At 36.8% G+C, this 5,529-nt stretch overlaps 1 pseudogene; it reads right to left on the reverse strand.

The window, feature by feature from the left end:
- Nucleotides 1-4,023: 4,023 nt before the first annotated feature.
- Nucleotides 4,024-5,304, reverse strand: LOC110335509 (annotated as a pseudogene).
- Nucleotides 5,305-5,529: the final 225 nt, after the last annotated feature.

Here is a 5,529-nt window from a genome sequence, read left to right on the forward strand (position 1 = left end):
AGGGGACTTTGGGGATAGCATTTGAAATATAAATGAAGTAAATACCTAATAAAAATTGGAAAAAATAAATGAAAAATCTTTTTTTAAAAAGGGAAAATAATGTAAATACTGCAATACTTATTATCTGTGGCTATAAACTACATTTGCATTGAGTTTATGTTTCCTACATCCAGATCTCCTCCTAATCTTTATGCTTATTTGAACTGATTTTTAAATAGGATGGAAACCTGTGTACTATTTATGAACCACCAGATGTTACTAATATAATGATCCTAAACTCTACAACTTTTCGAGTTTTCTGAGTATCACTAAAATGAATAGTAGTTTAAAAATCTGGAATCCTGGAAGAAATTTTGGGTTCGGATTCCTTCCCTGTTTGTTGTACATATTGTAGTTTGTGATACACTATTACCTTCACTGTGTCCTAGAAATGCTAATTATTCTCTCCCCTTTCACAAAAACAAAAACAAAAACAAACAAACAAAAAAACCAAAAAAAAAAAAAAAAAACAAAAAACAACAACAAAAAAAAAAACTATGAGGAACACTAGATTCCATAGAGTATGCTCAGAAAAGTCTCAGAATCAAATGAAAACTGGATTAACTATGATTCCTTACCACAAACAACTTTGTATAATGAAGTAGTAAACACATTCAAAAAGTTACATTTTTTTTTTGAGGAAGTTCTAAAGTTAGGAAGTTACAGAACTGGTATAGGCACACCTGTAGTTTTCCCTGAAAGAGAGTTTATCTAGAAGATCTTCCTTGAATTCAATGAAACTTTAGATGAACACCTCAGATTTCTTTATCTATCTAATTTGTCTGTTGGAGGAAAAAGCTTTTGGATTTCATATTTAGTCAATTCCCATGTACTCTTTCCTTACCACCTCTCCACAACCAACTTTTGAAAATTGCTCACGTTCAGGCTACCACTGTAAATTTTTAGCTAATCTAATATTTAAATATTTATAAAATTGTATTCATTCTTAAAGTTCCTTCTTAATTCTTCATTCTGTTGAGTTGAGAAAAGTAAAATGAAACATCATCCATATATTATTAGTATTTGAATATGGCCCACTACTTTTCTTTTAATTTTGAGATTATCATATTAATCCTTTTTTTCTGATTTCTCTTCTCCACACTTCCTGTTCAGTAACTGAAAACCAATTTGAGTTAACCGGTTTATTTAATTTTCCTTATATAATTCTTTTTTGTCAATCAAAGCATCTTGCTATCTCATTTTTCTCATTGGTCATACATTTTTCCAGTTTAAAACCTAGAAAAGTCAGCAGTGAAAGCTAATGCTGTCAGAATATAATTTTTCCATGAAGATATACATTTCTTTACTACATACTCTCTCTATATTTACATCACAATGTGTTACTACACTTTCCTCCTTGTAACATTTTGGATATGGCAGACAACAATTTAAAAAGTTTTGATGAGGACCTTCATCATTTTTTGTCATCAAATAGAGAAAACTTTTGAGCTAGATCCTTAGGGAAAGTCCATGTCTCCTAATTCTGAAGAAGACTAGGGGAATATGAGAGGATCACATATAGACAGCATGTTAAAAATTACTATCTTAAGGCATTTTAATTAGATATTTTCTTCATTTGCATTTCAAATGTTATCCCCAAAGCCCCCTATATCCTCACCCCCACCCTGCTTCCCAACCCACCCACTCCTGCAGATACCAGCTACTCACCTGTTGCTTTTCAGCATTTAAGATACATTCAAGGAAATCTGAAACTAAAGTTGGTTTGCATTAGTTATGCTGTGAGTTTGTGTGAAGAACTTAAGGTTTTATGTGACGTAACTTTACTAGTGATGTCTATGTAACCTCCATTTAAAAAGGCAAAACTAAGCCAATACAATTGCTATTCTAAGAAAGACTTTTGAAGCAGTATTATCTATCTTAACTTTTGATGTTACTTGCAGAGTTTGAGCCTTTGACAAATTAGTTGAAAGTAGAAATTTGTCTCAAAAGGAAACAGGAGGGCTATTCAAAGTTGCTAAATATGCCTGTATGTGACACTGAATGTTGCTATTTGTCATCTCTACCTGAGAGGTAAGGACTTCTTAATTAGGGCTTAAAAAGTAATGGGATTTAACTGACAAAAACAGTCTGCATGGTTTTGCCATAATAAAATCAGTCATGTAATGAAGCATAAGCAACTATATTCCTTGAACTAAGTGTACACAACTGAATTGCTATGATAAATCATTTTCAAATTTCGTCCATATTTATATACAGGGTAGAGAATCAGTAGGATAAAAAATATTATCATATTTTTCCTGGCATTCCTATTTTAAGTGACTACATTCCTTTCATAAAATTTTATACAAGGAAAATATAACAAGAGCCAATTAATAGAATGGACTGTCATGATTTTAAAGATTTTAATTATTAAAAAAATATAGCAGACAAGCTTGGTGATTTTGGGAAGTAATGAAAAGTTATAAGCTATGTTCATAAAAACATCAAATAAGGATAAAATCCATTAAGACAAAATGTTAGTAAAATAAAAATAACTTTGATGGTTTGGGTTTTTTCTTCTTCTTTTTTTCTTGCTCTTTAGTTTCATGATGTATTCTTTTCTCTGACAGAAATCTTTTCTCTAAGTATTCTTAGTTGCAAGAAAAGTATCTCTGTCAGAATCCTACTAAACTCTTCCCCTATCATCCTCAGTTCCAGTGCTGAATGACATGATATAGGCTTTTCTGGCTGTGATTTTTGTAACTTTGGGTAAGATCAGTAATACAAATAGTGATTGTCATGAAGAATTATTTTTATAAGAATCTGTTTTAAGGAGAAGAATAATTTTTAATATTGAAACTAGGGAATACTTGTCCTGTAGATTTCCTTGAATAAAGTTAATAGTTTTATTTTAAAGATAGCAAAGATCAACCATATTTAAGCCCAGTAGTTATCATAGTCAGTATTCAATTTCAGTGAAGAGACACACCATCATCATGACAATTCTTATAAAAGAAAACATCTAACTGCAGACTTACTTAAAGTTTCAGAGATTTAGTCTGTTTTCACCATGGTGAGAAGTACAGTGGCAGGCAAATATGATGCAGGAATAATAGCTAAGAGTTCTACAACCAGGTCTGCAGGCAACAGAAAGAGAGAGACTTTGGGTTTGGAGTAGACTCTATAAAACCTCAACACCCATCCCCAGTGTCACTCTCTCTCTAAAAAGGCACACCTAGTCCACCAAGGCTACACCTCCTAATGTTTTTAAATAATGTAACTCATTAGTGACCAAGTATGCTCATATGACAATTTCTGGTATCTATCTTTTATCATGCAAACAACCAGAGTAGGCATATATTCTTGGCAATATTAATAACTGCCTCATCTTCCTCATAAATTTGCATTAACCTGTTATATGGTTTCATCCATATTTCATAATCTATAATGATAGCATCATTTCTATTGTTTCATTTACACTTTACTATTAATACAACAATTAAAAATTTTTTTTGCTTCATAAGCTATTTATTGACAATCAGGTGGGCACTATTGCAACAGGCCTTGAGGTGCTGTAGAATACAAGGTAGAGAGTGGAGTGTCTGCAATAACAGTAGTAGAGTGCATACGGAGGAGTCAGGGTGGCCAAATTTGTTGTGAAAGTAAGTTAGGGCCAGAAGTCATCTATACTGGAACCCTGGGCCCCATGTCTTTATCCCCTATTCTTGCTGTCTCCTGACGCCAGGCCAAGGTTGGGAATTCTCTGGGCAACTTTCTACAGGAGCGAAGGACAAAGAGATCATGCTGCCCTTTTGTGATAAAGTCAGAAGGTTTCCAATTCGGCATTCTCCTTTCACTCCTGGCTCAGCCAGGACCATGAAAAATAGCTGGACTCTATGATTCAGAAGTATTAATTTTCCTTGATGTCCCAGCCCACAAGCTCCACACTATGGCCCAGAGTGAGTACTACAAACGTTGCTGAGCTAATGGATAGGATACGGAAGAGCATGGAACAATGGCTAGAAGAGGGGCTCTAGAGGGCCATCAAGGCACAGGCACTACAAGCATGGTGTTGGTAAAACCAGAGTCAGGCGCCACCAGGTCAGCACAATGGCTGAATCCCCCTTCTTGAAGAAGCATCAGGACTTGCCAACATTCAAGGCCAAGTTTAAAGTAAAGTCAACATCCTTTTCCCAGGCATCCTGAAAGGCATCTTTACATAGCACAGGAAAAATGCCACTGCACAGATAGGTCTGGTGAGCCACCTTTGGATTGTGCATCACAGCAATAATAGGAGCATGAGGGTGGTACCTGGACACTTGGTGAACATTTCTGCCAGACTCGGTGTGCACAATAATGGCTCCACTGCAGCACTTGAAGGAGGCCTTCACAGTGCACACAGAGACAGCTTCTATTGTGTCTCTAGTAATGGGCGCCAAGTATCCGAGCTCTTAGAATAACTGCAAGTGGGAGATGGTAGCCCCTGCCTCTCGGGCAATCAGGTGCTGCATGTAAACAGTCTCTAGAAGGTAGTCCCTTTGGTTGTTTCTTGCCATAGAATGATACAGTCTTCTCCATCTAGGACTGCATTGGCCACATCACTGCCTTCAGCCCGGGTGGGGCGTGGCTTCTTGATCGTGTTCTCCAGCTTCTGTGTGGTGCAGAGTTCAGGCTTCTTTCCTACCTTGGTTGCAGTGTCTGATCATCATCTTCAACACCAGGAATACCTTCCCAGCAGGAATTTCAATGCCCAGGTCACAATGAGCCACCATAATTCCATCAATGGCTTCCAAAATCTTATCAAACCTGCAGACACTTTCATGGTTCTCGATTTTGCTGATGATCTTGATATTCTTGCCCTTCTCTCCCAGGACGTTCATGCACATCAGCTACCTTGCTGATGAAAGACTCAAACATCATGTCCATACCTGTTCCATCCCGAACATCAGATCCTGGATGTCGTTTTCTGATAGGTCAAGAAAGTCCGTAGCATCTCCGGGTACTCAACAGTTCCATGAGAGAAATTCAGCCTGACTACATTCATCCAGACTTAATTATCTCCTTTAACATCTCCATAGATCTGGAAGCAGGGCCAGTGGTACAAATGATGCCAGTGTGGTAGGCCATGATGGGCGTGGTGTCAGTGTCCAGGTGGAACCTGTGTTCTAGGAAGAAGTCAGCCATGCCTGCATGGAGCTGCTGGGTCTTAATGAAGGCAGACCCTTGCCTTCATTGTGTGGCTTTGGTATGATTCCTGAGGTCTTCAGAAGTACTTTGTCACTTGCTGTGATACCTAACTTGGACATCTTCAGAGTCAGGATACATCGTTTTAACATCTATTTTAAGCTATGATTTAGTTTTACAATATTTTATTTTTTATTTATGTGTGTATGAACATGACTTTGAAGTCCAGAAGATAATGCCAGGTACCCTTGGTGCTACAGTTATATTTGATTGTGCCAGCAAGTGCTATTAAGCCATGAGCCACCTCTACAAACCCTATTATGAAATTTTCTAAACTTTTGTTTCTGTATGTGTAGTGTGTGGCTG

Source organism: Mus pahari, chromosome 18 (genome assembly GCF_900095145.1).
Source record: "Mus pahari chromosome 18, PAHARI_EIJ_v1.1, whole genome shotgun sequence".
Taxonomy (NCBI): Eukaryota; Metazoa; Chordata; class Mammalia; order Rodentia; family Muridae; genus Mus; species Mus pahari.